Below are 23,575 nucleotides of genomic sequence, written 5' to 3' on the forward strand. Positions count from 1 at the left end.
GATCTGAGAAACTTTTCCTTTTCCCTTCGGTGATTCCCCCTGCCACATTTAGGGTCTTGTTCAGAGGAAGCTCTCGAAAGAAACGTTGCCGAATAAAAACGCATGGCTTCTACAGCCAAGGCAGCAAAGCGCGATCTGCTCCTTTGTTTGGGCGCCCCTTTGCTCACGCTTCCATCCGTGGATAGAAAGAACCATGCCGACGGTGGCAAACCTGGGCACAGTAGGGGACAGAGCGCCTCACAAAAAAGCCAACATGGTCCCTTGTTCGTTGGCTGTAACCGCCGATCCGTTTTATTTTTCTGTAGCCTTCTGCGTTAGTATAATTGTTGCTCTTCTTGTCACTGCACTGCTCTTCCCGGAATAGTTGGAATGGCTGTATGCAGACTGCTGCAGCCGTCGGGTCTCGCTCCGTTTTCTGCGGGCTTTGTCTTCTCCCCTTTCTTCGGGCTGGTAAAGCCATTGCCTTGAGCCTTTGCGTTAACGCTGTTTTCTTCTCTAGCAAGCAGTATTTCAACCGGCTTCCACGTACACCTAAAAGTTAGGAATGCGGAGTATACTCTAACATAGCCCGTACCTAGAATGCCAATCTCTAAGTCACTGTCCTCGATACAGGGCGTACTGGCTCTGGCTATTGCTAGAGCAGCCGTGTTGGCACGCTTTGACGACAGGCCACTTTCAGAACAGTCTTGGAAAGCCGACCTGAAGTGTCGTCGCACCGAAAGTCGGTCAAGTCTTTGGTGACCTTTTTACGTGGCAGTGGCCTATTAGAAAGACTGTAATGATCCCCTCCTTTTGTTTCCACGCCTTTCTTCTTGTCCCCGCTCTTTCCGTCTTTGCTTTCCCTTTCCCTAGTGCAGGGTAGCAAACCGGAGGCTTTAACTCTGGTTAACCTCCCTGCCCTTCGTTCATTCGCACCTTTCTCTCTCTATGCCAGCAATGTGAAAGACTCATCTCGCGTGATCTTGGAACCATGGTCTCGCGAATCGCAACTTCAGAATGCGCTGCTCGGATTCCTACTTTCGATTCTTGGTGTTCTTTCCTCTCAATCTTCCCTTCTCCTGCCCTAGTGCAGGGTAGCCAAGCGAACCGAGCCCTTGTTAGACCGCCTACCTTTTATTCATATTCCCCTCCGCCATCTCTCTCTTTCTCCATTACGCTACACGTAAAAAACTTAACTGTCTCTTCAAGCCATCTTGCATAAACGAGCTGCAATGGCGGAGAGGGTTGTTATTGACGCGATCAGTTGATATACGGCAATACATGTGGATTCAGTTAGGCTTGAACTGAATGTTGTGGTGTATAATGTGGATCCTGCAGTGTCTTACGTTTAGAATGAATGACACAGTACGCACTATTTCGTAACACGCAACGATGTACGGTTGTCTCGAACGCTGCGAGTATCACGCAGTTATACGTAAAGCGCAGCGGGAAGTGAAAGCACTTTTCGCCGTACAGTGAGGGCTTTCTACCGCACTTCCCACCACATGTGTTGCGCACTAGAACGATGTGGACGCGTGTCTGGTGGGACATTCTAAATTTTAGCGGAATACATAAGTGTGTGTGTGCTTGTGTGTGTGTCGGTTCACCTTGTTGACGGTGTTCACCTTATTCAGGGTGTTTTAAGACCGCAAAGTCGAAGATGAGAAGGAACACATACGACAGACAGGCGCGCTGACGCATGCGCCTGCGTCTCGTAGGTTATCCTTTTTGCGGTCGTCCTTAGCGCTGTCAAAACGCTGTCGAAGACTTAGGAGCCAAGACTGAGACTATGAGAGCAATAAAGAACACTTGTTTTCTCTTACTTTCTCTCTTTATAATTTTGATAGAAACGAAAAGGAGCACGGGAGAAGAAGAAGGAAGGCGGCTAGACGCTCATCTGTTACTGTCTTTTTGGCTACATTTTGCACTCTTTTCTTTTCCTGAGCCGCACTGATCTGACCTGCGTTTCCTGGAGGCACTGAGCATCGGGCGGCGAGGCTTCACGTAACGACTCTTCCTTCGACGACCCTAGGGCACTTCCCTACAGCGTGTGCTCACCGTCGACTACATCCCAGTGCGTCCGCTTAGGTCACGTGACACCGGATCATTAAACGGTGTAGTGAAAGGGCCTTACTGGCAGTCGACCACCCAGCCGTCCGGCTACGACTTCCTTCTTTCGCCGACTCGAACCTAGAGCACCGTAAAATCTCGACGCCTATACAGAAGGGGCTCGCTCGCGTCGAACGGTTCTTGCATCGCGATGACAGCGGAGGTACGGGGCCTTCTTAAGCTTTGATTGCCAGGCAGCTGAGAGACGGACTTGAGATCGATAACCTAAGTGCATCTTCTGTGGAGAAACGAAGAAAACGCATAGAGAGACGACGTGACATATGGGCTCGTGGATCCAATATAACAAGAATTCCCAGCAACAGCATTGCATTCAGAAATAAACAAAAACGCAATGTTATACACTTTGAATGCTTTCCCCGCACAAGAAAAGATCCAAATTGGTGAAAGCGTCATGAATTGGCGGCGCCGCTAAAACATTAGTAACACTATACGTTTTCCGGGTCTCCTTTTTGTTCTTGCTGTTACTGTTGCGCTGTATACCCTGGAAAGTGTTTCACGAACTAGTCAAAGCAACCACTTTGCTCATTTGAAACAAAAAGTTCGCTTTAATTGCCTCCGCTAAAAGGTAATTATTTACTACTGCAGAAATAAAGAGTTTCGGAAGTGCAACGTATTTGTTCAGTGTAATTTTAGTAACGCAGCGTACGAGCTTACCACAATTACCTGAAGACCATAAGTATTCGTAAATTTTCTCTTTTTATAAGCGTGCACGTTTTTTCTCGAATTCAGATACATGTATGAGTTGGGGGCCCCATTCCTGACCTCCACTTTCAGCGGTATGTCAGATTTGATGTAAAAAATACCTTCAACAGATCTTCTTGTTCCTGGAGCGTGGGTATAAGATTGCACAGACCAATTGGTCCAATATGTAAGTTTGGTAAGCCCGTTACTGGAGTGCCCTTCGATCAAGGTGCTTATGACTATTTACTAAGCTAATAGGCAGTAGGTTTAGCCAATTGCAGCATCCAAGTTTAGCCAGGCTGGAATGTTGTCAAATATGCTTTAAACATGGCTAGTTGGTGAAACTCATTGAGCTAGCGTAAGGAAACGCAAATAGCAGGACGAACACGGGGGAATTCCATTGAACTGGTGAAGCGCTAGAATCTTGTGTTCCTGTAACCACCCTTGCGTTTCGCCTGGGGGATTTCGTGGACGTACCATTCATTACATGTCCCAAATAATCCGGATCCCTTCTGTTAAAGGCCTAAGACTCCATTGCAAACAACCGAACACTGAAGACTATAAAGGATGGAAGCGTGGAAGCAGGGGGCGGCAGCACCAACGAGCCTATATCATGGCCTTCGCCAGACCAGGCCTCGGGTACAACGGGGTCGCTTCGATGCGGAGTAGTAGATACAAGCGACGCTGTGCCCTTGAGGCAAGCTATATGACCTCTCAGCGAGCGATGATATCCCCGCGATGCAATCGAGGGGGGGTCTCTGTTTACAAATCAGCGTCCGGGAGGGACGGCGAGGCAGTGAGCCTTCGAGATCAAAGCACACACGAGGGGTGGCGAGGGGGGCAAGGCAGTGTGGCAGAAAGAATATTCGATCGCGTCGCCTTCCACGACGGCGCGAAGAGATTGTTTGCTTGCGCACAGGGCGCACCAGACCTGTATTTGACGTTCAGAGAGAGAGAGAGAGAGAAAATAATGCAGAGAAAGGCAGGGAGGTTAACCAGAGGTAGTTCCGGTTGGCTACCCTGCGCAGGGGGAAGGGTTAAGAGGGATAAAAAGAGAAAGAGATTGGAAGGGGGAGATAGAAAGAAAGGGAGACAAGCACGAACAAAGCGCGTACACTACAGAACGGTAGGGGGCAGCATTCTTAGAGTCTGTCGTGAAGCCCCGTAGACCGCAAGAACGTTAATAGCGCGAATAAGGCCTTCAACGCGGATGTTCTTTCGGAGCATTGGCCTAAAGCTTTTAGTTCTGAAAGTGGACTATTGTCCAGCTTGTCCAGTACCCTGCACATCACTTGTCTCTCAGCACTGTATCGCGGGCAGACACAGATAATGTGTGCGAGCGTCTCGTCGATGTTACATGTGTCGCACGTGGGGCTGTCGGCCATTCCTATGAGGAAAGCATAGGCTTTTGTAAATGCAACGCCTAGCCACAGACGGTAAAGCATGGTCTGTTCACGTCGTGGTAATCCAGGCGGGAGGTGCATCCGTATGTCCGGAGACAACGAACGCAACCGACACACGGTGAAAACATTTGAGTCCCACAGGGGCAAAGTACACTCACGGGACATCAATCGCAGCCCAGCCGCAGCGTCTGTTCGCGAAAGCGGAATGAAGACTCGTTGACCACTTTCATGTGCCGATCGGGCGGCTGCGTCGGCTTGGTCATTCCCGCTGATGTTACAGTGTCCTGGAAGCCACTGAAAGATTATGTTGTGGCCCTTATCATAGCTTTGATGATATATGTGCCGAATTTCTGAGGCCAGTTGTTCATGGGGTCCGTGGCGCATTGGGCTTCGTATGCACTGAAGGGCTGCCTTGGAGTCACTGAAGACTGTCCATTGTTGCGGTGGTTTCTGCTTAATGAAATCAAGTGCAGCACGGAGCGCCGCGAGTTCTGCACCCGTTGATGTGGTCACACATGAAGTTCTTAACTTGATTTCCTCAGATTGTGCCGGGATGATGACTGCAGCAGCAGCGCTGTTGAGTTTTACTGAGCCATCTGTGTATACATGTTTCCGGAATCTGTGCACGTTGTGAATGTGCTCCAAAGTTGCTTGCTTCAAAGATTGCAATGGCGCTCCAGCTTTCTTTCTGACTCCTGGAATTGTCAGTTGCACTTGCGGCCGGTGCAGACACCACAATGGATCTGACAATCGTGAAGCGGGCGTAAATTCTGATGGCAAGTACGACTGATGTCTTACAATAGTTTTAGCAAAAGTTGAAAGTGGCCTTTTTGCTGGCAAGCAAGCAAGATGGTGTGAGGGAATCCGAGTCAGGTGTCGGATGTGCGCTCTCAGGACATCTGTATCAATGTAGACTGTCAAAGGCGCGTCTCTGGCTATGGCCACTGTCGCAATCGATGACGTTGTTTTGGGAAGACCGAGACAAGTCCTGAGTGCTTGGGCTTGCACGCTCTGGAGTTTACGAATATTCGTAGTACAAGTATTACCTATTACAGGTAAGCTGTACCGCAGGAAGCCCAAAAACAGTGCTCGATATAGTTGCAACATTGACGGTACTGTTGCGCCCCAGGACTTCCCGCCGAGAAACGCAAGAAGGTCCACAATGGCGGCCAAACGCTTCGTCATGTACGAGATGTGAGGGCTCCAAGACAAGTCTCTATCAATGATGACGCCAAGAAATCGGTGCGTTCGTCTATATCGTATGATTTGGTCATTAATCCGCAAAGCATACGGGGACATCGATTTACGAGTAAAAGCAACGACTGCACATTTCTCAGCAGAAAGCTCCAGGCCTTGTCTTCTTAGGTATCTTGACACAGCCGTTGAGGCTTTCTGAAGTCGTGCGCGGACTTGTACACGTGTCACGCCTGAAGCCCATATGCAAATGTCGTCTGCATATACGGAGAGTTGTACGGTTCGCGGTAACGAATCAGCGAGACCAACGAGCACCAGGTTGAAAAGGGTAGGGCGACGTTCAGAGAAAACACTTGCACCGGGTGTGAGCGAAGCCCGGGAATAGCTTTCTTCGCGTGACTCCGTGTATCATACACAATATAGAGACCCGACCACTCCCCCCCCCCCTACCCGTTCCCTCCTTCACTACCCTCCCCTTACTCAAGCCCTCTCGTTCTGACGGGTTCTTTCCTTAGAACAGCTTGATTTTTCTTACGTGTAACGTTTCATGCGGTGAATGCAATTTATTCTATTTCGGTACGAAAGTATGTATATCATGCACACGCCTTCGAAGCTCGCGAGCATTGTTTAACTGCGCGAACAAACGAACCACAAAGACAGCGAGGGACAAGGACGGGCGCAGTCCTTGTCCCTCGCTGTCTTTGTGGTTCGTTTGTTCGCGCAGTTAAACAATGCTCGCTAATATCTACCAACTCGCCCAACAACAAGTTCTTCTAAACCTTCGAAGCTCCTCCATTTATTTACAGCTGTGTGTATTTCTTTACTACTACTTCGCGTGTAACGTTTCGTTTGTAATGTTCCATTCTTCACTGTCGCTTTAATCGCTTTTAGTCTTTCTTCGAGCGAGCAAGAGGGAGATCGCCACCGTCGAGGCTCCTTGAAAGCAGGCGGATATTGGGTTCAAACGCTGCGCCGGGCGTTCTTAGATCTGTGCAGCAGGTTGCGAAAGCTCGAGCCTGCGTCAGCTGATGGCGGGTCGGATGTACGACGAGCCTCTTCTCGGTCTGCGATGGCTCACGATTGTCCGGCGATTGTCGTGCTGTTGGCCGATCGCACTGGCCCACTGCGCTTGGTATGACGTCGACCAATCACGAGTCGATGGCTTGGCGAGATCGAATATAATTATATATCAGAAGTAGGATATACTACCGGCCTAATTAAAACACGAACCAGCCAAAAATAATATCTGAGATCACTGCGCGCGTGATTACTTCGCAGTGAGGTATGCTATTACTTAGTATCCGGTTTCTGAATATCCTGTACATGTTCCAGAACAATGTATCTGAAGCTGAACCACGTCAATATCGCGGACGCTAGCGAACGCGCAGGCGAAAAGAGTGTTTTAATCGATATTGCTGTCTCGCGTTTTAATTTATATTGACTGCAACCACACTGAATACTTGAAGGAATAACGCCAATACTACTTACGACTGATTAGAAGGGCATGAATCTTCAGTGAGGTTTGAAATTACCCAGCGTACACAATAAGCATAAACTATCTACATCATAAAGGTAAGTAAAAAGAAGTGAGCATTGACGCCGAGTACAGTAAATAGGCTATGCTGAAACATCGTGTCAGTTTTTCTTGCTCGTGCTAGAAAACAACTACCCCACAAGTTAACGTCAGAAACACAGGTAGAGTAAGGCGCAAATTAAACACTGATTATATGATAGTGAACTTTTCAGCGTAGTTTTATTGAAGTAGGGACCCTATAACGTGAAACTATTCCAATCTGTTTTTATTGCAATCTCCTGACGTCAAATTTAGGTAACCTACGACGCAAGCATGGGGCGGTAACCCGCAACGTTGTTCTAAAAGCCTTATCAAACTCACTCCTCTTTTATAGGAAGTAACGATTGTTTGCTTTCAAAGCTAATAACATTGCCTACGTTGAGCGCTTTTTCTCATCTAATTACCTGACGAGTGGCTAGGAGCAGGTCAAGTGGGAAGTATTTCGATGGAACCGAGCCAGCCCAGTGAAAACAGATAACCGGATGAGGAGGGTGGTGCCGGCGTCTGTGATTGGTCCGGTTCCCCTTACGTAGCTCGGGGTGGCTGGTCGAAAATCGCGGCGGCATGCAATGGTTTGTTACGAATGCCGTTAAGCCGGTTCCTAAGCAAAGAAGAGTTGGCAGAGCGATATCGCATACGTGCCGAAAGAGTTCGATAGCGTTATACTGCCACGCAAACATTTTAATACACACAAATAAATACATGCTATCAAGCAGTTCCGAGTGGCTAATGCCCCTGTGGCAGTCATCTTCTATTCCTCTTCTATTTCGTCTTCTAGTCTCCGGCTATTCAGAAAAAAAAATAAATTTAGTTTTGTTTGGGATATTATGCATCTGTACGCGTACACGTCAATTTGACGTGGTGAGCTTTAGAGGGTTTGTGACGTCACGTGACAGACAGTCGAAGTGTGCACAGCCCGAAAACTTTTGACCAATAGCAGAGGGCTAATGACAAAAAGGCGCCGATTCAGAAATAATTATTTTTCTTTTGATCATGCATGATTAGTGTTTACACGTCACATCAGAGTGGGGAGCTATTGAGGTTTTCGTGACGTTGCGTGAGAGACAGGCGACGTAGGTGTCACCCGAACATGTTTCTACCAGTCGTGGAGGGCTTATTTCAGAATTTGAATACAAATGTTTGGAATAGCTTTACTTTATAGAGCCCTAGCTGAGAAGACGTTATCCACGGGAACGGCACGTGTTACAGAGGACTTCAATTTTTTTGTTAAGTAACTAACGAACAGGCAAAGTCATCTTTTTCTAATAATATTATTAAATGCATGTGTTGAGGAGCTTGGCATCATGGCTAATATCCGCTACTGCTTCTCTCTTAGACAAACAGTGCACATCAAGAATACAGTCTGGCTCAAAGAAACAAACGATTAAAATAACACGGATACATCCCATAACAAAGAGAGGACGGCGAAAACCAACCTTCAATTGCAACGTCACATATCTAGGCTATGCCTTTACCACAAATTTTATAATGCTCCCTTCGAAGTTCCAGCTACCTTACCAGTTCATTGCTTGTCCAGCTGCACAAACTATCCCAGAGCGAATACTCTCCGCCAGCGCAAACTACCACTCATTTTCCCTTCTTTTTCGTGACGGCCGCATGGGACTGGAACCACCTACGTACAATTGCCGCGCACCAGCACGATCAACATCATTGCAAGGCGGAACTGGCATGGCAGTTTCGCTTTAATTAAAACCAATCCTTATTGTGATACTCTAACTGGGGTCTTTGAGGTATAATAAATTAGGTAAATGAAACACACAAACGAGATAGAATATCAACATTATAGATAAATAAAAGACAGAAAGAGGTAACTCAATCTTAACGTAAAGTTCGAATTAGCCCATTGTACTCCCCAGCAAGTAATAATCTTATTCAAGGTACACCTAGGCAAATGAGAGAAAGGAAAAACAGGACAGTCTACCACCCATGGCCAGTTTGCTACCGTATACAAAGAGATAATTTGAATTTTCAATAGCAAGGTGGTTCTTAACACGGCGTAAATGTATAACCTTACTGGCAAGACAAAGAGGCCCTTCTTACAGTGTAATGGGGCAGGATATGATGTCCCTGCTTGGCGACGATGATGAAGTAAATAAGTAATTCCACGCTAGTGGAAAGCGCTGCGCGTCCGTGTCACGTCTCTTTTCCTTAAGTGTTGCCACGCTGTTCTAATATGAGGGCATGAACCAGGAAACTTGTTGAACCGCTTCACCTCTCTCTCTCTATCTCCCATAATGAACGATATTCTACCGCACCTTAACTTAATGTCTATTGAAGGCAAGAGAAAGTCGGGAGAAACCTGATATTTTTTTATCTCGACATTTTACCGGGAAATATAACTCCTAGCGCACATAACTTCACTCGTCATCCTCCACTATACCGCTATCATCATCATCATTTCGTCTCCCTTTCTTTTCCCTTGCTATATCCGCACGCCGAGCAGCAGGTCATAGCTTAGCACATCGGGAGGGCATCTAGGCAAGCTTTCGGGTGAGCTACTGCGCTCTCATACCAAAGAACAGCGCGAAAAGCACCCGCTGTATCTCATCTACCTTGGATCTTGCATTCCCCCTATGGATCCCTTCTTTGTGGAGACCGTTAGCTGCTCGAAAATTTCTGCCGGTTATTTCCGTGTAATAATGCGGAGCTCCAGAAATGGCCGCCGCAGGTGGCTTAGCGCACTGGGACAGTATAACAGGCAGCGACACTATTCGTTCGTGGTACTCAAATTCTGTTTGGGTTGTTTTCCATAGATAGGAAGTAACAGGAAATAACTTTGGCCTCACTATTTCTGTTCTTTTCTTAATTGGAGATCTACTCCCTTGTCGTATTGCCATATACGAAAACACACCTGGCCTTATATAGGGTAAGTCTGTCGCACCGGCAAAATGCAGCGTGTAGAAGTCAAAAGATATACTGCATTACAGTTATGCGGCTCATACATCACGTGTCCCCAGAATAGCACTCCGCGCTAGGCTTGCGCCGATTAAACCGACGTAAGGGCTACGGCCCCAACGACGCCTGCTGCATCCTTTTAACACCACAGAAGCGCAACACCCCTCGCTGCTCTATGCGACCTAAAGAATTGAAAGGATAACGCTGTTGATCCTGGAGACTCTTGAAAAGCGCTTACCTCGAAACCACGCTTGCCCATCTCCGTTTTGGTTTGACTTTTATTTATCTTTCATCTTTTTTTCTCAGTCCAACCGGGCAGAAGCTGTGTCCCGTCGCTTTTCGATGGAGCCAATAGGATAGTCGATATTTGTGTGTGCGTGTGTGTGCGCGTGTGTGTGCGTGTGTGTGTATGTGTGCACTCACGTTTCCTTCGGTCTCGTTCTCGTTCTCGCCCGAAAGAAATACCCTTGTTGACACGTGCCTGAATGAAAAGGTCTCTTGCCACTCAAGCTTAAGCCTGGTTCTGACTTATGCAAACACGACCAGGTGTGAGACGTGTACCTCCGTTGGAAAGATAGACCGGGTAGAGGAAAAATTAAACGATGCAGAAACACAATTTGTCTGAGCCAACAGAGCTGCTACCATTGGCTCGCTAAGCCGCGAATAAGGTTTGGTATTTCTTTCTTTCTTTCCTTGTTTCCTTCTTTCCTTCCGAGGATTGAGTAAATAGGATATATATACGTGAAATAAAGGAACATCACGTCGCGAGACCTATTGCTGCATTTTTCATTTCTTCACCAGGGTTGCTTACATTATTTGAGCAAACATCATCGGCGCTGTACGCTGTTCAGTTCGCTAGGCAAATGGTGTGTACAGCACATCAGAGGATAAATAGTTGGGGCGTGGAGTGCAATGCGTAGGCCTAGCAGTTCCAGATTGCGAATGTATTTGTGTCGTAAATCACTGCGCTACAGATCAAAGGGGGCGGCGGGAATCGAGGAGGGGGGATGGGGAGGTCTGCTTTGTGAAGACGGCGAGCTATCCCATTTAGGAGGGCACGAAACAATAGCATTCATTCGATTTCAATTGATAATTTATACTTGTACAATACTAAAATTAGTAATTTTTAATGGCATAATGAAGTTTAGTCACTTCATGGGAGGGGAGGAGAGGAGGGGTGGTGCTGTGATTCTTATGCAATGAAGATAGAAGCGCCACGCAGTAACTACCTCTCGCGAGACAACACCTCAACAGCGGCGCACGTAATGCCCCCGCTACTTTAGTCGCATGGGGAGGGGGCAAGGGAGGGGATACAAGGAGGTTAAACAGATAGAGTTTTTGGTTGGCTACTGTGCACAAAGTGGGGGCAAAAGTGTTTGGTAAAAAAGGGCGAAAGGAGGGAGAGAGAAAAAAGCTAACAAACAAAGAACAGAAGGGCCGTGCTATTATTGGCGAAACTATACTGTTCACTACAGCTAGCGCTTATTACTTCAGCTCTTGTAAGCTATCCGCCCGACTAATATTATTTTCTTCTCGACATCTGGTTACGTCTTCAGTCGTAGTGCAAGTTGTTATCACCCAGTACTATTCGGCCAAAGACGTCCATGCCAAAACTTAGTTTCCTGTATCCTGTACTCGCGTTTGCGACGTGCGTATTGACCAAGGAAACAAAATGTGTCCTCCATCTACTAGAAATTTCGAGTTGCCTTTTAGAAAAATTTTCATCCTCCAGTTCCTTTTCTTTTTCTTTCTTTCAACAGATATAAAACCGAGTTTGTTGCGAGACTTGGGACAACAGTGTTCCTCCGGAGAGTGATATCGGAGCGTGTCCTGTGACTCAACGGAACGTTTCCACCACGCATGGCTGGCCCGCCTTCAACAACGACATGTGCTCCGCTCCCCACGCTGTCAGCGAAGTTAAGAAGGGCCTTGAAGCGCGTAAGGATGTAGCGGGCTTCTACAGTTTCTGGTGCTAGGCGAGAACGTTTCTGATAAGTGTGAAAACACTGATTTCACGCTGTGTTTCACTGCGCCTACACTACATGGTGCCACAAGGGATGTCGGTACAGTGGTAGTGGTTAACCGACCGAGTTGCAACCATAGTAAGCAGCTCTATCTACAAAGGCTTAGCTGCTGATTCCTCGTTAAATATTATTCGTTCAAGTATTGTTCGTTCAAGGAAGATGCTGGTGCCTACGGAGCGCGCAAGCTACTCCTCTTATTTCAGAGATGCGCATGAGACGATCACAAAACTTCAAGCAAAGGACAGAGAAAAGAGCATAACGATAAATATTAATGTTCTTGTGTCCACATACATACAGCACAATGTAAATACAGCAAAAGAACAAATGCTCCTGAGCAGAGGGTCAGGCAATAGACCAACATCAAGAGGTACACAGGCTGAGCGCTGCTCTCGGTCAATCGTCTGTCGCGCTGTTTAAGTACAATCAAAATCACTCAAAGATGTTGTTGAACAAGTCTGGTGCAATTCATGGCAACGAACTCGGTTCAACTGTACATTCCATCTAGTAAGAGCTCAGCCTTCAACCTCGTAAGAATTCCTTGTCGCTGACCGATGGTTATTGATGACGTTGTGTTGCTGAGCAACAATTGGCCGGCGCCTGTTCTCATGCAAGGTACTTTCTGTTACGCACTATTGCATGGGTGCAATGCGTTTAAGTATAAGGAATTGGAAGTCTATTGAACAGTAAATGTACAGTCATATATGACCCAAGTTCTTAGTGAAATAGGAGGCCCCAAGGTAAAATGTCGAAGTCCGAATTCAGGTCAAAAAAGCACGTGTCAACTTGCAACGACTTCCTCCCACAATGATATCATTTTTTGCAGTTCTGTGAAGTCCTCGGCAGACAAACGAGCTTGAGCGTGGATAGGGAACAAGAACACCAGAAAGAAAAAGGAATACACACACGTAGCGAAACGTATGCGTATTCTTTGTGCCTTCTCGTGTTCTTTAATGTACTCCAATTGTAGTTTGTACAAAACAGCGTTATGGTCACTTATGCCTGGCAAGATGAGCACAGGTTCCGTATCCACAGGAAAATTAGTAAAAAGTAAGTCTAACACATTACTTCGACGTGTAGGTTGGCCCACCAACTGCGATAGCGCGAGTTGTATAACTTCATCAGTTGCTTTGCCGATGCACTAGACACATTAGGTATTCTGGCTTTCTGCGTCCAATTAATTTAGGGTAAATTGAAATCATCACCGATCACTAAGGAGTCATAATTTCTCACTTCTACACCTTCCACTAGGTTAGTTAAAACCTGTACCTTACTGCCAGGAGGCCTGTGAAAGGAACAGACTGCCAGCGATTTTCCAGGTTACAAACGAAGTTGCACCCAGGCAGCCTCAATAGAATCATCTGACTTGCTTAACATCTGCGACTGTATTTTTTGATCAACAAGAATCAACACACCACCCCCGTGATAGTCTATATCTTTTCTATGACTAACGTAGTTGCTAGGGAAGGCATAACCATCTCTATCGTTGCCATCTAACTCCGATTCACTGCCCAAAATCACATATGGTTTACTCATGTCAATCAAGTTTAAAAATTCATCTCTTTTGGTTTGGAGGCTTCTGCAGTTGACGATAAGGAACGATAACAATGCGCTTGTCTCATAAGTTAGCGCTCACAGAGTATAACCATTCACAAAATATGAATATCCCCACAATATAAATATTCACACAATAAATGAAAGTCTTTGAGCAGTTGTAAATGAAGTCTCTCTCGAGTGCCACGTTGTAGCTCAACATTCGCGTATACACGAACGAAAGGTCCTAGAAATTAGAAAACCTCAAGAAACAAGTAAACAAGAATATGTGCTATTCAGAAAGAACAAGGACAACCATACACGGGCAAGAGTGTTCTTTTTGTACCCGTGAGAGCGTGTGCGCCTTCTCCGGCGTTCGATCGTCGCGGCTACACGTGACTCGAACTTCAAGATTGGACTTTGGCCTCGGACGCCGGTCTGAATCTGACGATCAATGAAACCGCTTTCCAAACATGGGAACCCTTCCCGGAATGAGCATCGCACCTCATCGTATTTTCTGGTTCATATTTGCAACATATATCTTCAAAGTGGAAGTGCCGAAAAATTCAGCTGGCGGCTGCTCACCCGTGCAAGGGAGTTCAACAGCGGGCCACGTTTGAAACTGCGGCGCAGCATCAAACCACTTGCGTCGACACGCCTCCGTGATTGAGGATGTTTTGCTGGAATCCGACAGCGACGGTTGTGCGATCAATTATTGCGAGTGCAAATGATCGGAGGGAGACTTGCTTAAATAGCATATAGTGACGTAGGACCACACGCGAGCTGAAAGCAGCTTGTAGTCGGTTCCGTACACGCAAATATAATTCGGCGAAGCGTCCCCGAATTCGCACGAAAAGAATGTGCGTGTCTGAACGTTGAAAGTTGCAACAAAGTTGCGTATTTCTCTTCCTGTTTTCTTATTATCATTCTTTATCTATCCCCACGAACACTCTTTCGACGAACGCATAATGACGTGCGGTAAAGCTTGATTACATACTCTAATATTATAGGTTAGGTTGCTTGTTTGGCGTTATGTCAAGCGGGAACAGATGCGGCATTCAGAATTCTCACACTACATTACACGAAAGAAAATATAAAAGCTATATTACTTGCATATAGGCGCACAATACGTCTTCTTGGGCCCACTCAACTCTGATAACGCATAAGACAAAAAAATATGTACGTACGTGCATGCGTGTGTATACGCGTGTGCCGGTGTGTGGGGAGGGGGGGGGGGGGAGGGAGGACGAGTTGAATGTACACGTCTTCATTCTTTTGTACAGTAGAATGTAAGCAGGTCGACTTTCCTGCTCGACATATGGTCGAGCGAATAACGCGTAACATTATACATAGCATAAAAGCGCACGCACGACGACAGAGCTGGGTGTCCTCGTCTCCTCTGTCGTCCTGCTTGCCCTTCTGCGCTATACCTCGATTTATGCAGCATCAACTAGTACACTAGTTGGTTCTTTTGAATAACGCAATATGGAATACACATAAATGAAACATACGTACACGGGCAAAATCACATTAAAGAGATTAGCTTGCGAATGTTACGTTACAATCCTGAAGCACAACCCCAGAGAAGAGATAGGGAGAACTAGGCCTCGCATCCCATTTCACAATAATGCAAATCAGACCGGAGTGGAAGCCACAGATGGTGTGACGTCGGCCACTCAAGAGCGCGTTCATTCGAGTACACGTGTGTCTTCAAGTCATGTTCCTCTGTGTTCAACCCGTATCACAATTTCACTTGCAATTTCACGCGTGTGACGTTGCGCGCGTAGCAAATGGGCGCACACGTGGATTTGATTTTTCAATGCTATAACGTGCTGGAGTTTCCTATGATATCGATGCTGTGGTGTCAGCCGGTAATCAGTAGCAACACGCGTTGCTAGACAAATTTGTCCAGACGAACGCGAAAGTTTACGTGACAAGGGTTCACCGACAAATGAAAATTTCTGCTTTGTTGAGGTATCACAGAAATCACTGCGTAGGTCATAAAAACTGCAGATTGAAAGTTTGAATTCGAGGCTATCAGCTCAAGATTTGCATAAACTGAACTTTTTTCTCAAGTCCCGCACCCCGTAAACTTTTGTGGCCGACTCCATGTGTCAAGGTGATCTCCCTGCTCAAATTTTGTGTAAACAAAATAGTGTGCCCTAGAGCATTAAAAGCTTGATGATGTAAATATTTTTCTCGTTTGTCTTACTTTCTTTGTATGGAATAGGAATGAATACACGTATGCGACCAATAACTAAATTTTCCACTTCGTGCTCGCAAATTTAAAAGTGGCAGCCACCACGACGGCTGCATGTGAAATGCGATGCAAGGGCCGCATGTTCGGCGATAGCGGCTCCAAAAACCGCAGTCCAAGATCACTCCAGTTGAAAGTGGGCATTAAACAGATATCTGCACAAATTAGGGCACATTCTCGCACGTAAACCCGAGGCGCCATGGCGTCCAAGATGAAGCGCTGCACGCTGCCCAATCTCTGAATCTCTGTGGCCACCGGCTATAGGCGCATAGTTGACTTCAATATCTCAATATCTTAAGAGATTTTAACGCCGCAAGTAACAAATCTCGGACCAAACAAACCCCTAATTTCTCAAACTCACTGTGTTCGTGTTGGAATGCCTACATAGGTGACTATCCTTGATTACACAACAAAATATTATATATATATATATATATATATATATATATATATATATATATATATATATATATATATATATATATATATATATATATATATATATATATATATATATATTGCTACGGAACAGCCACCACAGTGTGGCTGCACTGCAGAGGAAGAAGACGACATGGCCCCGCTTGATATAGCGTCGTATCTTTGCCACCGTTGGTCTACGTGTAAATACATTGTAAATAGACTTGTACATCAGCTACACGTAACATTAATTTGGTGGAGGTGGACGTTCCCCGTACCCGTCATGGAGCTTCGCAGCGGTCGCAGCGGCGACAGTGCAACTTCGGCTCCGGCCGGCGGCACTTCATCTACGCAACCGTCTCCGCCTGCAGCCCCGACCTACGTCGCCGTTTCCCCCCCTCGGGATCTTGGTGTTTTCAACGGAGTCGGCAGTCCTGATGTTGACGACTGGCTCCGCTTATACGAACGTGTCAGCACCAGTCACAGGTGGGATCCGACTATTATGCTTGCGAACGTTCTTTTCTACCTCGACGGAGCTCCACTTGCATGGTTCCAGACTCACGAAGAGGCAGTGGCGTAGCCAGAAATTTCGTTCGGGGGGGGGGGGGGCTGACGTTGCAGCTCGGCCTCCTCCTTAAGAGGAAACATTAGGTTGGATACTCTTATCTAAATACACGTAGAAGGACAATTCGTTTTTCTCGGCAACCACTGCACCAAATTTGACGAGGTTTGTTCCATTTAAAAGAAATACTTAAATTCTAGGGACTGTTTGTTTCGGATTTTCGATTGAGGTCGTCAATATTTTATTATAAAGTGGCAAAAATCAAACATTTTCAGAAAACGAAACAATTTAATTTAAAACTCAGTAAATCGTCCATGAAGATTGATATCACAATTCTGTGAATTGCACATAATAGTACATCTCTAGCGGACAAAATTGATATGTTACACATGAGTCTCAAAAAATTAGGTATTATGGAAATACGGCTTCTGCAGAACCCTTGTACATAACATAACCAATTCAGGTAAGATATAAATTGACATATCAAATTTGACCGCTTTGAATGGGGTAATGGATGCCGATTACAGAACCGCGATATCTGTTCTTCATGCGGAGCTATTAATTTGTAAACGTCGTGCTTCTATTTTTTTTTTCGAACTTTCGAATATTTCAAAATATTTTAAACAAAGTTCAGGCCCTAAATCGATCGAAATTCCACTTCCAACAGACACTAGAATTTAACTTACTCTCTCAAATGCAACAAATTTCATTAAAAGCGATTCAGGAGTCATCTCAGAAAAGCGTTTCTGCGTTTTACATGCGAATAATAACTGCATTGCCATTGCCAAAGATGCTGCAAACGAATTCGTGAACGCCACGCACTGTCAATACAAGTAAAATACGTATTTTTTCATAAAAGAATATACTCGTACGTGCCAAAAATTGTGCCCAACATAACTGATGTCAATGCTTCCATGTTTTTTGTCTATTTAATAAGTAAAGAAAATATCACCCGAACTTTAGAACTACATCAGTTCGAAGCCAGCAGAGTAGTGTATGCCGCTGATATGAAAAATGTAAAGGCCATGAAATGAACAAGTTGAGGACAAATATGTTAATGACGCTTTGTCATTCAAGATCCTTGTTTACATTCTTGTACATATGCAACGGCCAGTGAAAAGTCTCAATGACGCTGTCATTTGTTACAATGTACTACGCAGCAGCAGCTCTCACCGGTCGTGTATCGTGAGTAATTGCACTGAAATTATAGTCGCAACAGATCTAAAGCACGTATAAAAAGCAGAGGTTCTCCAGAATATACGATGGTGAGTGTAATGAAAGTGAGCCAATGCGAATATATGACAAACGGGGTACTTCAATTAAAAGTAGCCTCCGTGAGCATTTAGACATTTGTCCCATTGACTAACGAGTCGCGCTATTCCCGTCTCATAAAGCTCCTTGGGTTGCTGCTTAAAAACTTCTGCAACTGACTTTCACGGCATCGTCCGAGACGAATCTGGTTCTCTTGAGCTGTTTTTTCGGTTGCCCCAGAATGTGGAAGCCGCAAGGCGATAGGTCTGAGCTGTATGGCGGATGTTTCAGCGTTTCCCGCTTGAACTTTGTCAATTTTGTATTAACCACATCAGCGACGTGGGGACGGGCATTGTCGTGGAACAAGATGAGCCCATTCGTCAATTTTCCACGTAGTTTGTTCTTGATTGCGACACGCAGCCGATCCGGCATTTCACAATATCGGAAGCAATTGATAGTCTGTCAAGATTTAGCAAATTCTATCAGTAATGGCCCCTGAAGAACGAAATATAAAAGTCAACAACACCTTTCCGGCGGAAATGACGGCCTTTGCTTTCTTTGGGGGTGGCGAATTCGAATGTTTCCATTGTAAGCTTTGCCGTCGTGTTTCAGGCTCGTAGTAGTGGCATGATAGTTCGTCTCCGATCACAATTGCAGGCAAGAAATCGTCACCCTTATTGTAATACCGGATCATATGAGTAAAGGCAGCTACGATCTTCTCCATATTCTGGCAGTGGTTTAAAATTTTGCGCATCCATTACGCATCCAAGAGACGATAACCGAGATGTTCATGAATTATGGCGTGAACCAAACCGTGACTGATGTTCACATGCTCTGCCAGTTCATCGATGCGCTTCCTCAGTTCTTGTCTCATGAGCTCATCAACCTTTGCAATTTTGTTAGGGGTGATTGCATGATGGCTATGTCCCAGTCTTGGATCGTCTTTGCAACTTTCACGTCCTTTTTCAATCGTTTGCTCCAACGCTTCACAGTGACCAATGAAATGCAATGTTCAACGTACACGGCAGCCATACGGCGACTAATTTCTTTTTGGGAAACACCTTCAGCTGTCAAAAACCTCACGGAACCACGCTGCTCAAGTTCGGGAGCGTCCATTACGCATTACGGCGCGCAACCATGTTAAACCACTGTATGAGAGCATTAAAGAACATTTATCCTCACACCTGCGTGTCACTTTTTGTAAATGAGAGATGCCTGTGTGCTACGCGCAGGCCTTGGAGATAATGAACAGAACCATAATTGCGCGGAGTGGGTAGGCTCAGTTTCATTTGACTCGCCCTGGTACATTAGAAATGCGGAGATACAATGGAATATACAAATGCGAAGATACAGCTTGATAAAGGGCAAAAAAGTGCCACTGGAAACAATTGAAGTTCACCGCACGTATACACTAAACCTCGCAACAAGATGTTTAAACATACGTATAAGTAAGTCTCCACTCAATCTACGTAACTAAGAAAAAGTCACGGTATACAATGCGTCAAAAAAGGCAAATAAACATGATGCGCAATCACAGATTCACAGCATCCTAGAACCTGCCCCCATTCCATCCACTCACTCCGATGTATCGCGCGCGACAGAAGGCGGCGCGCTTGCTCCTCACTTTTCTTCCTTGCGCACACAATACTGAGCCACCATCGTCGGCTCACCCATCCCCTCCCCCCCCCACGCATTCACTCGCACATACAGCATGCGGCGCGGGGTCACGATGTTATCGCCCTTGGACTTTATGTGGAACATGAGGGCGACGGCGACGGCATGAATGCGCCTAGAGTGTCCATATAAATGCTATCGCAATAATATAGCAAGAGTATCCGGCAGCTGAAGCGTCCCATGGCCTATTACTTTCCGCAAGAGAAGTAACAAAATAGAACTTTCACCATGCGACAATTCGCTGTGCCGCAACAACGCTTTCTTTTTCCTTTTGTGGGGCGGAGGCACCGTAATGGAAAAAAAAAACGCAAAGTACGGTGGTCACAAGCGATTGCATACTTTGGGCAACTAATGTGGCTATTAAAGGAATATCGAAGGAAACACGAGACGCTTGGTCCACCAAGAACCATGCGCATACTGCTCAGTATCATACACCGGCGAGACAAGACTTTCTGGAGAGGTTGCGCTCAAGCGAACGCGGTGCAATCCGTCGAGTCCCTACAGGGATGGCGGCTAGCGACCATTGTTTCTTTTTCTCGTCTGCTAGCTAGAAAGCGTCCAAAGCTCTGTCAAGCGAAAATGGACTCGGCCAGAGAAAACCGAACGCGCACCGAAGTGCGCCGCGTGGTGGTGGGGGCAACACGAGAAAAACGCATGTGCCCTGGCTGGCTCTGGCAGCCCGCGGGTAGGAGAGAGAGAACAAAAAAATTGAAGAGGCTCAATGTGTCCTCGCGATTAAAAGTCAAAGTAGAAAAAATAAATAGGAACGTAGTTACCTTGTCTGGCTTTAGTGTCTTCACTGGATGCTTTGGCGCAGGTGAAAAAAAAAATGTTGATATTTTTTATGTGACATGACGGCACGAATGAACCACCACGACGCTTCGTCTCATCGGGCCTCGCTGCGGGCTTTGTCAACTTCTCTGACAGTGTGTTGATTTGGCTTGTTTCGTTGTATGACCCGATGTACGACTTTGAAAAATCAATGCACCTTTGGCATCAAATATTTATTGGAGCATTAAACTAACAAAGTTCCGCAATTGAAAATCTAAAGCACACGTTTGGAAATGTCAATGCGCCTTTCACATCAAAAGTGTATGAGCACCTTATAGCCATAAAGTTTCGCAATTGACTTCCACGCGCTCCGTAAATTCCATGATAGAGTGTATATTCCGCAGCCTCCGCGACATGAAACGGCGAGCCCGTTCGCCATCAAAACATCTTTGAAACTTTGCCATCTGATGGGGCTGCTTGCGTTATGTGTCTGTCGGTGCATGGGCGTTGCCGCGAAATCCAGCCCGAGTTCGCAATTTTCGCGGTGAAATGGCTTTTAGAGCTTGAAAAAGGCGCTCTAGACAGAACCCAGAATGATTTCCGGCACCGGGGGTTGCTTTGGTCGGCGGTGCATGGTCAGCACGAAAAAATTTCGGCGGGGGGGGGCTGAAGCCCCATAAGCCCCCCCCCCCCCCCCCTGGCTACGCCCCTGCGACGAGGAGATCTCGAGCTGGGATCTCTTCAAAGAGAAGCTCCGCGACCTTTTTGGCAATCCCTTCGGTCGCCAAGTCAATGCAAAGAAAGCCCTTGCCACACGTGTACAGACGTCGACCGAGTCCTACGTGTCTTACATACTCTTTAGTAAAGCAATGAAGGGGGCTAGTTGGTGAACGTTCATGGTTATATTGCGCTCAGTTTTACAAACACGATACTAAGGAAGGACAGGACGTGGACGGACGAAGCGCAACAGAGACATTGCGCTTCGTCCGTCCACGTCCTGTCCTTCCTTAGTATCGTGTTTGTAAAACTGAGCGCAATATAACCATGAACTTACATACTCGACGTCTTGGTCCTTTGCGCCAAGGCTGACCCGGCCATGTCTGAGGACGAGAAGGTTAATCACGTACTCAAAGGCATTGCTGACGATGCCTTCAATTTACTGGTGTTTACGAACGTAACACGTAAAATATATATATACGGCCGGCGTTGTCGTCGGCCGTCGAACAAATGTAGACCCACGCTCTTCACCTCGAAAGCAGTGCGCCATGGTATACTGCGTCGAAAACAGTATACGCTTCCTCCCGCACATAAAACATAACGATGCCCTCAGATGTTCCACACATTTTATACCGAGCCAAATCAGTGTGTACTCGAAGACCTCGCACTGCATCAATCATAAAACCTTAGGAGTATGCAGACATCATTTACGTCTCGACCTGGCTGACAATCTTCGCAACGTGCACTTCACCTTTAGCGCTGGAAATCATTCACCCTTATCGGCAAACCTCGCCGGTGAGCTTCCAAGGAGACGTTTATGTCGGCGGTTTTTACGGGCGCGCCGTGTTGAAATAAATCCCCAGTCTCACTTCATCGCTTCAGCTCACAAGCGCGCTGCTCGTTCATCAATCACGAGCTGTCGTCATCGCTTCTGCGCGTGCGCATAGAACTGCCGCACGAGCACACACGCCGACGCGCCGGCGCTAGAACAACAGCGAGTTGAACGGAGATCGCAAATGCCGAATGCGAGAAGGGCGTAGGGAGAGAAAAGCGGCTTACCGCGAGGCGCCGTTGTCATCTATCCTCGCTAAAGCCGCGGAGAAGAGCAGGCAGCCTCAATAGAATCACCTGACTTGCTCAGATCGATGGCGCTATTCAGCTGCCGTCTTCCATCACAGCATTACTGCAGTGTTAGCTCTAACCACTAGACCACGATCGCGCGCACGCTTCTTGGCGTGCCTCATAACCACATCGTGGTTTCGACACGTAAAACCCTATAATTCAATACATGGTAATCTCAAGTTTGTAAAAGACACAAGATATGCCAACGTCCCTTTGATAAATGAGAGCATGCATGGCCGGCCGTGAAGCACACGCACGCAGCTGTCGAGACGTTATAATTATTACGTGCATCATCTACTGAGAAAGATAGCGGGGCTAAGTTCTGATCAGCTTTTTTTCTTTCTTCCTGTAATGTATCGGCCTACATTCGAGTAAATACGGCATCCCCCGTTCCCACCCGCGTGCGCCCGCCACCGACTCAAGCGATTCGCTTCATTCCGCGGAAGCAGCGTAATCCGGCACGGAATCAGCGAGCCCGCAGCACACGTGGCGTGTTTGACGAACCCTGGCGGATTTCACGGCGAGGGGGGAATTAGCCGACGCGTTACGGCACCTAATGGGCCCGACTGTTGAGCTGTCGTCGCGTGTACTATACGGTTTCGTCCGAGCACTTAACCTCAACGAGGACCGCTCCGCGTGCGGGACACGGGTGCCCCTGCGAAGTCATTTGTTTGTTCGTTGGATCGTTGCGACAGTGGAGCAGCCTGTCTCGGCGTGCCTCGGCATTGATCCTCCCCGATCTCAGAGCCCTTATCTAGACGCGGGAGACTGGAGACCAGGGAAAGCTCTCCCGGATGTTCGAAGGTGGGACGCGGGTTATGGGTATGCTCATGTAATGCACTCTCGCACTCGCTATATATATACCCAGTCGAATCTTCTCGGAAACGAAGGCGGATCGATTATGAAAGTGATCTGTATTGTAATTACTTAGAGTAAATGTGTATACTCCTTACGGATAGCATATAGAGTAACATGTACAATAAGAAACCATATACAGTCAATCGAATTACTACGGGCGTCCCATATATCTCATCCTCATCTCTTTCGGAAGCAAGGTACAGGCAGAGTCCTTCGGTAACTTTTCGCTTAAATAACGCTTGCTTTCTGTTCACGAAACTTCAACGGAAAACTTTGCTGTGCCCCCTGTAGTAACCGCGACGTAGGGCAGCTTAGTTTTGTAGGCACTAGCCATTTGCCGGAGGACGGTAACGTACCTATATGCCCGGGCGAGCTGTGTAACATTTCGTACAGCATCCGTGTTACAACAGAGAGTAAAATAAATATGTGGCACATTTTTTTTCTAATTATAATAATATGTCAATAATATCTAAACGTCAAATCAAATCTAATCTGCACAAAAAATAACTCGTACGT

This window comes from Dermacentor variabilis, chromosome 6 (genome assembly GCF_050947875.1).
Source record: "Dermacentor variabilis isolate Ectoservices chromosome 6, ASM5094787v1, whole genome shotgun sequence".
NCBI classification, from domain to species: domain Eukaryota; kingdom Metazoa; phylum Arthropoda; class Arachnida; order Ixodida; family Ixodidae; genus Dermacentor; species Dermacentor variabilis.